The 9,551-nt window shown below is 36.5% G+C and overlaps 1 long non-coding RNA gene across 1 annotated transcript; it reads left to right on the top strand.

Moving 5' to 3' along the window:
- Nucleotides 1-966: 966 nt before the first annotated feature.
- Nucleotides 967-5,433, top strand: LOC143676535 (uncharacterized). The gene is made up of 3 exons (XR_013172152.1): nucleotides 967-1,185; nucleotides 3,986-4,048; nucleotides 5,284-5,433. It is a non-coding gene; the product is annotated as an uncharacterized LOC143676535 (long non-coding RNA).
- Nucleotides 5,434-9,551: the final 4,118 nt, after the last annotated feature.

The raw sequence follows: 9,551 nt of genomic DNA on the forward strand, positions 1-9,551 counted from the left end.
AACAATTGTTGACAAAGGGATAGATGCTGTGTGATTCCACTTCTCTGTCCATGGTAAAGGAGATTGCTTGCAATCACAGATCTGTAGCTGCAATTAGAAATTATGTGTTCCCTTAGCACTGGACAAGAAGACAAAGCAAATCTCTGAGTTCACACAGTACCTAACTTTATGGCAAAGAATAATTTAAGAAGAACTTCACCTATAAAAGATTAGCAATTCATTTCTAAAAGAGTGTGAAACAAAGTGTGACTTCATAGTCTTAAAAAAAAAAAAAAAGACCTGGAAGGATTAAAAAACAAAAAACAAGCAGCTGCTGAGAAATCTGGAATTGAGGGCAGGCAATCAAGGAAGGAACTGAGATGGGCCCACAAAAGGAATCCTTTTCGAGAGTTCTAAACTTTAGAGTCTTTTCCCTTGGGCAATGGGAATAATCACATGCAGCACACAATTCAAAATTTTTCTCTATATTGTAATTCTCTTTAGTTACTCCCAACACAATAGGTAAGTTGGATGCACTGTACAGTCTAGTACGGCAAGGGTATGGAATTAAGGGATGGAGCGACAAAGGAAAGTATAACCTGTCTTCCATTTCTCTGCATCTAAAAATGGGAAGCCTATTGCTCATGATATATAATCAAAGACTATTAATCAGTCCCAATGCCCAACAACATATGATAAGAAAAAGTACAAAGTCAAATCCTAAATACCCTAGAAAAAAAGTAATTATATTAGTTTGATAATGCTGCCGTAATGCAATATACCAGAAATGAAACAACTTCCTTCTTTTTTTTTTAATTTTTGGAAAATTCAAAAAGGCAATTTAAGGAGACAGATTTTGAGTCGCTAGGGCATCTGCTCTCCTACTATGTGCCTAGTAATAAACTCTCTCTTTGAAACCCTGGTGTCTCAGGAATTGGTTACTAAGCGCGTTGGGCAAAAGATTCCACATTCTTTATCCAAGAACAACTGGGTGACCACGAAGGGATGAACGACCGAATCTCTGGGGCCCCAGCAGAGCAGGTGAACCAGGTAACTGAGCCTTTTGCAGCCACTGGACTGAATTTAATCTGGAGGCTCAGCAACCGGGGTTTCTCTGTTCTGCTGGCACTCCAGAGACTTTTGGCACCTTAGGGAAGCTTCAAAGAGAGAAACCATTTCCAGTTCCATGTCCAGACATCTGACTTGGTGAGTGAGTCATGGGGTAAAAGTAGATTGGGGAGTAAAAGAGAGTTCAGTTCCCCTTGACCTAGACCAGGGTATGCTTCCAGAATGATCCCCTTTACTCTGACCTCTACATCTTCTGATTTTGGGTACCATACTACACAGAGTTTGAAGCCCTGACCTAATCCAACAATTAATTGGTTCTTGACAAAATTAAGTAGGACTTGTTTAATGTTAGCCAGTGTGTTACCTAGATATTGTTTAATTGTTAATTGCTGTGCTATGTGTTTAATGTCTAATTGTTAATTGATGTGTTTGGTGTGTGTTCTGTACAGGGTTTTAGGCCCTAACCTAAACTTTTCTGTTGACTATACTCTTAAAAAAAAATGAGTAACCCAACCATTAATTGGTATTTAATAAAATTAAGTAAATCTGTTTAAATGCTAGCTGGTAAATTACCTGAGTATAGTTAGAGTTATTGTTAATCGGTGTGTTGAGTGTTTAATAATTTAGTTATTAATTGGTGTGTTACTTAAATATAATATAATAGGTGTTAAGTGTCTGTTTAAATTTGTTGATTGGTGTGATCCTGCATTTGTATTGGTCAAATGTTCCTAATTGGTTACTGATCATGGAAATTATTTTTAAAAGGGAACCCTTGGGCTGTATTGAAAGTTGAAAAGATTTTGGTTATGAGTCTATGAAAAAAAGGTTTTATTTCTATAACATAATCTGGTCTCAGTATGATTTAAAATGAAAATACTACTATTATAGTTGAAGATATTACAGTTAGAATTGTTCTGCAAAATGGTAGAAATGGTATGAGATAATATATTCAATCCTTTATTTGTCCCTCTCGAAAGTATTTCTGTGTTTCTATTTCTTATGTAACTAACTTTCTATCTGAAGTTGTCTGCCTATTCAATGTATATCCTCGTAACTCAGGAAGGTAATAACAAAGTAACGAAAATTCTTTCAAAAGCTCTATTGGAATTGCCTAAGAAAGAAATAGGTGGCTTTATATAAAAGAAATATAAATTTGTACTTCTGAAGTAAAAGAGTAAAAAGAGAAAAAAATCTCTGAACAGCAAGATTCAAAACCTTAATTTTGCAATTACTGTCAACAAACCTGGGCATTAGAAAGAAACCACCCCTGAAATTTCCCTAAGGCAGCAGAAAACTGCCAAAGGACTGCCTCTGGAGAAAGCAAAGGTTTTTCCAGTTGTCCTGGTCATAGCTTTTGGTAAAATAGATCTAATAATCAAAAATAGTTAAAGGAGGGTTCAGGAACTCTAAAAATTCCACCTAAAACTTTCAAATCCAACAGCCTGGTTTCTTTCTGTGCAACCTATTCCTACCCAAGTCCTAACCAGCTAAAGCAGTGATGGGGGGAAGGCAAGGCACAGAAGGATGGGGGAGATGTGGTCTAGAATTCTTTTCTACTTGGCCTGGAGATTAGAAATGACAAGAATAAAAAAAAATGCTGCAGAATAGGCTACGTTTGTTAATATTTTTTTTCCAATACCTTTGCAATGGTAACTGTAGTAACCAGATCATTATTAAAATATAAATAGCCTTTACATAGGAGTAACTGAATAAAATCTAATTACCAAATTTCAGTAAATAAAATGAAAGATCTTTGAGAGATTAGGTAGTTTTTCTGGATTTAGACTTGGGACAAGTAAAACAATTGCAGTATATTTTCCAGAACTTGATAGTCAATGCACTTTTAAACTTATTTGCAATTTTAAGATATTATGAAAACAAAGAGATGTTGTCAACCTCTAATAAACAAATGAATTTTGAATTGAATGTGATTTTATTCTGCTTGGGTGCATTCTCCCCAAATCTATATAAGCTTACTGAAAACGTAAGCAAGTATTACAAATGCAATCTCAAAATTCCTCTTAAAATAGCCTAACTAGGTAGGTTAAATGACACAAACTGAACAATGTATCTGGTAATAATAATACTTCTATAAAATATAGTTAAGAATATGCTGATGCTTCAAAAATACCTTATTTTAAAAATTGGTTAAGTTTAGTAAAAAATATAAATGGATTATTTTTATAACCTTGATTACCTGGGTTTCAAAGAATCTGAGATTTTGTTATTCGGCCATTGTTACTTCAGATTGCGGAAGAATTTGAATTTGTACAGGCTTTGTTAATATCAGTCAGTATATTCCTGTTAGTAAATGTTTTCATAAACAGGGAAAACTTAGTTCTTATCTTCAAAGAGTTTATATTTTGGTTAGAATATACTTGTACCCGGGCATGGTAATGAAGGAATAAAAACGCCGGAAAAATTTTAAAAACAGATAGACAAAGAATGGCCTAAGAAGACCCCACAGAAGAGATGACACTTGTTTAAAATCTTTAAATTTTAAAAGCAGCACTTAAATAAATAGAACTCTGAACTAGTTTTTTAAAACCATAACTTAATTTTGTAAATTAACGTATTTCTGGTATTATTCAGCAGTTGGAAATAAAGTTATTGAAAGTTTGAGTTATTTTTGGATATAAATCCCTTAAATATCAAAAAGCTGATATTTCAAACTTGAGGCTTTTCTGACCTCTGAAGGTAGTGCTGAATTGGACTGAGAGATTTAAGACAGATTGTAAATAATCATGTGTGTGGTCTGATAATAAAGTATATAGATACCTGGCTGTGTTCTAAACCCCAGCATAAATTTCTTCCTTCTTCCATTATTTTGTAGTATCTCTGTGTCTTTTCCCCTTCATGAATACTGTTTATGGAAGGAAGTATGCAGGTTCAAAAGCTTTGTGAATTTATTATCAAATTTATTTCTGATTATTTGCAGTCTGGATAAATAAAAACTACAGGTAGAATGGATTTGGAAGATGATAGTAAAGAGTTGGAGGAGGTAAATTCTGTTTGTTATCATCATTGTTGACTATAAGCTCTGAATAATGTACAGAGTTGTAAAAATGAGTTTATGAAAGTGGATTTTGTCTGTCATAGTGCTGACCAAAATTTAATAAGCTTGCTTATCATATATTTTTTAAAAAAGAAAGCTTTTGTGTCAAACCAGGTATTCGTACAAAACTAAAGCTTAGTTTTATCCATATGAAAATAACACAGATTGGTCGGGCCGTGGTGGCTCAGCAGGCAGAGACCCAGGTTTGATTCCTGGTGCCTGTCCATGCAAAAAATTTAAAAAATAAATAAAATAACATGGATTGTTAGTCTGTTCTTAATATAAAGTTTTTCTTTGTGGTTTTTCTTAATCATCTGAGTACTCTGTTTAGAAAACAAAGATTTTACATAAGAAAAATAGCCTTGTTGGTGTTTATGTTGGCCTTATCCTTTATTTCTGATGACAAGTCTTCTCACAGTTAAGGGAAAAACTGCTACAAATAATTTGTTATTTCCCCTTGTATAAGCAAAACGCTAAAATAGTTTAACCTATTGCATAGGAGGTGCTTGGGAAGTGTTACAGTGGTAAAGGGATTTTCTATCCTGTTGATAGGTAAAATATTATTCATGTATTTAGAGAGTATATAAAATTCCTAAAAATCTGACAAGGTTCTCACTGTCCATGTTACATACTAATAATAATCTGTATGATGTTATGCAGTGGTATGGCATGGTTACTCATGGTTTCAGTTATTCTTAAAAGGTTACAGATCATAGAAGCAGCTACATTGTCAGTTGCACTGCTTTGCTCTAATACTTCCCTAAAAGTATATGTGGGGTGGGCAGTGGTGGCTCAGTGGCAGAGTTTTTACGTGCCATGCCAGAGACCTGGGTTCATTTCCTGGTGCCTGTCCATGTAAAAAAAAAAGTATATGGTCAACTAAAGATCAGAGCTCCATCTGTAATAGGGAAAATCTTTAAAAGAAAGGCAAGACAATATATATATATATATATATATATAAAATATTATATCTCATCTGCTGATTAACGTAACTCTGGTAAATGAGTAAAAGTGAAACAGAGCAAAACTCTACTATGGTTTCTTAATATACAACTACTGTCTAATATTTTTATTTCTGAAAGTAGCTTCATTTTTAAATGTTTTAAAAATTAAAGCTCAGATTGTAAGCTTTAAACTGTTATCTTTAAATTCTGAAATGCTTTTCTTTTTATATGACCTAGTCATTCCCTGGAACTTAAAAGTATCTGTTTGACACCTGAGACTCAGATATAGTTCTCCAGCTCTGAAAGTCAGCATAAGTCTACACAGCAACTGCTAAAAAAAAAAAACTAAAAATGATCAAACTCCTATTAAAGATGTGATGAAACTGATCTGGTTAAAACTAAGGTAAATCAATATACAAGGTAAAGAATAATATCGTCTGTATTTTAGAGCTTTAACTTTTGTGTGAGATAAAAGGAAAAATGTTTATTTTTTAATCTTTCTAGTCAGTTGAACAACCTAATTCAGCTTTATTTGATATAGAACTTGGAATAAGGAACAAAATCTTAACGTTCTGTACAAGTTAATGTTATGCAATGGTGCATTTCGGAGTATTTGGGGCAGAAAATGAAAATGTGTTGCAAAGTGTCTTGAGGGACTGGGAAAAGTAGAACTATTAAGATTCCCCACCTAGGGAATTCTTGATATTTTCTTAAGCAAGAGGGGCTCCCAATTTAATAAGCCAAGGCCTCAATTTTGAGGCTTGCCCTTATGAAACATATTTCTGTAATAGTAAACTGAACCTTCTTATGATTAGTGCCTAAGTTATCTCCAGAAAATCTCTGCTGTTGCTCAAATGCGGTCTTTCTCTAAGCTGAACTCTGAGTTTCCTCCCTGATGTGGAACATAATTTACAGGAGTGTAAGCCTGGCCCTGGCATCAAGGAAACATAACTGGTCTTGGCATCATGGGATGTATCTGGCCCGCCATCATGAGACATAAGTTCCAAGGATGAGCGTAGCCCTGGCATCTTGGATTAGTTGACCAACAGGGGATAAAGCAACAGAGTTTCAAGGACTAGAAATTGCGTTGAGAGGTCATTCTGGAGGTTACTCTTATGCAAGTTTCAACCAGATATTGCAAACTGCCACAATATGGCAAAGCCCTAATCAACAGTGTTCCTGGAAAACCTGAAAGATGTCCTGTGTTCTATAAACTTTTACTAATTAAGTTTGTTTTTCAAATATATGAAACCTCCAGATTGTCCAAATGTCAGAGAAGCTCTGAAACACAGAGATGCTGGACTCTCCAAGAATAACAACTGGTTTCATTGTTTGATCTCTTTGCCCTTTAATAATCATGTGCCTTTTCAGCCTTGAAGCAGTTAGAAAGTCATCACCCAGATATCCCTCAAGATTGAGAGGTAATTATCAAATAAGAGGGAGGACTTGTAAGTGAGAAATCAGGATTTAAGGGATGATTTTGATCACTGAATCATTATATAGGTATTCCTTTTTGCTTTCTGTTATACTGGAGTAGACAGAGGGAAATTCCTGAAATCTCTAAATTGTAATCCAGCTGCCTTTATCTCTAATAATGATTGCATAGCCCTTATCTTCTGCCTCTGTGATGGTAAAAACCCTTGTGACTGACCTTATCTGTACCCAGGTACCCAATTTTTCAACTTTAGAGTCTTGTAATCACTAAAGATAGCCCTTAATGTTTCTTAATGAAGGGTTTTGGGTCCACCCACAACTACCTACCCCAATTCAAAGTTATCTTGATGACCAAGACTGGATCTAACCAAAGTGAGACTACTGAATATGTGCAGTAGCTTAGACTTTAACCTACAAGGCACCTACCACATTCAACCATTTTCTTTCATACATTCTGTGACTAAACATGTAATCAATCTGTACATGCTCAGTAATTAGATCACCTCATCTGGGACCACTATGCTCATTTTCCCAAACCCAGCCCATCTTTTCTCTAATAAAACTATCTGAATTACTGCAGTTCAGAGAGACAGATTTTGGGCTGCTAGGTCATCTGCTCTCCTACTACATGCCCAGTGATAAGCTCTTCCTCTCTTTGAAAAAAAAATTAGTAGTTTTTAATAGTTACAAGTTTACAATTTATAAGTTTTTTATATTTAATAATTACAAGTTCACCGTTCTAAAGTCATGAAAATGTCCAAATTAAAGTACCAACAAGAGGTTACCTTCACTCAAGAAAGACTGATGCTGTCCAGAACGCTTCTGTTAGCTGGGAAGAAACATAGCTGGCATCTGCTGGTCCCTGTTCCTGGTTTCATTGCTTACAGCTTATAATGCAGTGGTTGCTTCTCTAAGTGTCTGTGGGCCTTCACTTAGCTCCTCCAGGACATAACTCTGGGATCTGGCTTGCTTAGCACCTCATTGGAAAGCACATGGTGTCTGCTGGGCCCTGCATGTTGGGTTTCATGTTGGCTCTGTCACTTCTGTTTTCCAAGCATTTGCATCTCCAAGTGCCTCCTTCTTTTCTCCAAATGTTTTGCCTTTTAAAGGACTCTAGTATACTAATCATTACCCAAGTTGAATGGGTGGAATCATGTTTCCCTCTAATCAAAAGGTCACACCCACAACTGGGTGTTTCACATCTTCATGAAGATAATCTAATCAAAAGGATTTCCACCCTACAATATTCAATCAGGATTAAAGGACATGGCTTTTCTAAGGTTCACACTTTGAAGCTAGCACATTCCACTCTCTGGACCTCAAGAAGACATGTTCCTTCCATATACAAAATACATTCACTCCATCACAATATCACAAAAGCCTTAAACCATTTCAGTAACAATACAAATACAATACAAAGTCAGAAACAATGCAAAATCTCATTAAAGTGACCTATAGACATATTCGGTCTTAAGGTAAAAGAATTCTATTTTGACTGTGGACCTGTGAAGCTCAGAAAAAATTATCTGCTTCCAATATACAAAGGAGGGACAGTCATAGGATACATGTTTCCATTTCCACAGGGAGAAATTGGAAGGAACATAGGGATCAATGGACTTTAATAGTTCTGAAAACTGGAAGAGCAAATTCCATTGGATCTGAAAGTCTGAAAGTCATTATCAAATAACATTTTCTCCTCTGGGTTTCAGAGAGCAGTAATCCCATCCTTTCTAAGGGCTTACATAGTGTCCTTGCTCTCTTCAAATGCTGGGATGAGCATTGTAAGACACGGACTCATTGGGGGGGATCAACTTTTTCTCTGCTCCATTCTCTCCAAACATTGGGGCAGCACCTGGGATCTCTGCCCTCTCCAGGGCACATGCTCAACAGCCCCCCCAACCCCCACACAGAACAATGGCATGGCAGCCAGACTCCCCGCAATCCCTAGTTTATGCAATTCAACTTCTCCAAAGCCTGAAGAGGCACAACTCTACCTAAGCAATGAAGTGGACAGCCTGCCTTTTGCTTCCAGGGCACACCCACCATCTCCAAATGTATGGTTTGATCTGCTCTCCCGGCCTAAGATTTCTAGGCTACAGACCTTAGCTTCCATGGTTCTGCCTTGAGGTCACTTTTTGTCCAGTTTGTCCCTTTTCTGTCCCTTTTCATTCAGATTGGCAGTGGTTCCATTTATACAGGTGCTGGAAATTTTTGTTAGTTTTCTATGCAGTATGTAGTAATCATACCCATCAGACAATAGAACTTTCCACAAATCCTTTCTGGGTAACTCCATCTCCAATCCTTGCTTGTCTTGCAATGGCTTACTGCTTGCATGCATGGTTAAATCCTCAGGTGGCACCCTATTCCCTGGGGTCTCACTTTCTGGAAGGCCGAATTTTCCAGACCATCAATATCTGTTTTCTTTGTACCCAAGAGTTCAGTTCTCAACTTATCTCTTTCCTCACATTTTACTATAAGCTGCAAAGAACAGCCAGACTGCATTTTCCACATTTAGTTTAGAAATTTATTCTTTTAAATATCCAAGTTTATCACTCTCAAATTCTTCCCTCCACTCAATTCCAGCAACTAATTTTGTCAGATTTTCTGTCACTAGAAAATAAGGGCCACCTTCTGTGCCATTTGAAACTGTTATGTACCCCAGAAAAGCCGGTCTTTTAATCCTCATTCAGTATTGCTGGGTGGTATGTTTTTTTACTGTTTCCATGGAGATGTGACCCACCCAATTGTGGGTGGTAATTTTTTATTTAGATGGTTTCCATGGAGATGTGTCTCCACCCATTCAAGGTGGGGTTGCTTACTGGAGCCATTTATGAGGAAACCATTTTGGAAAGGAGCCATTTATGAGGAAACCATTTTGGAAAAAGCTCTAGAGCCCCCATAGCCAGAGACCTTTGGAGATGAAGAAGGAAAACACCCCCTGTGGAGCTTCATGAAACAAGAAGCCAGGAGTGAAAGCTAGCAGACATAGCCATGTGTCCTTCCAACTGAGGGAGAAACTCTGAACTTCATTGGCCTTTCTTGAGTGAAGATAACCTCTTGTTGGTGCCTTA

This window comes from Tamandua tetradactyla, chromosome 3 (genome assembly GCF_023851605.1).
Source record: "Tamandua tetradactyla isolate mTamTet1 chromosome 3, mTamTet1.pri, whole genome shotgun sequence".
Taxonomy (NCBI): Eukaryota; Metazoa; Chordata; class Mammalia; order Pilosa; family Myrmecophagidae; genus Tamandua; species Tamandua tetradactyla.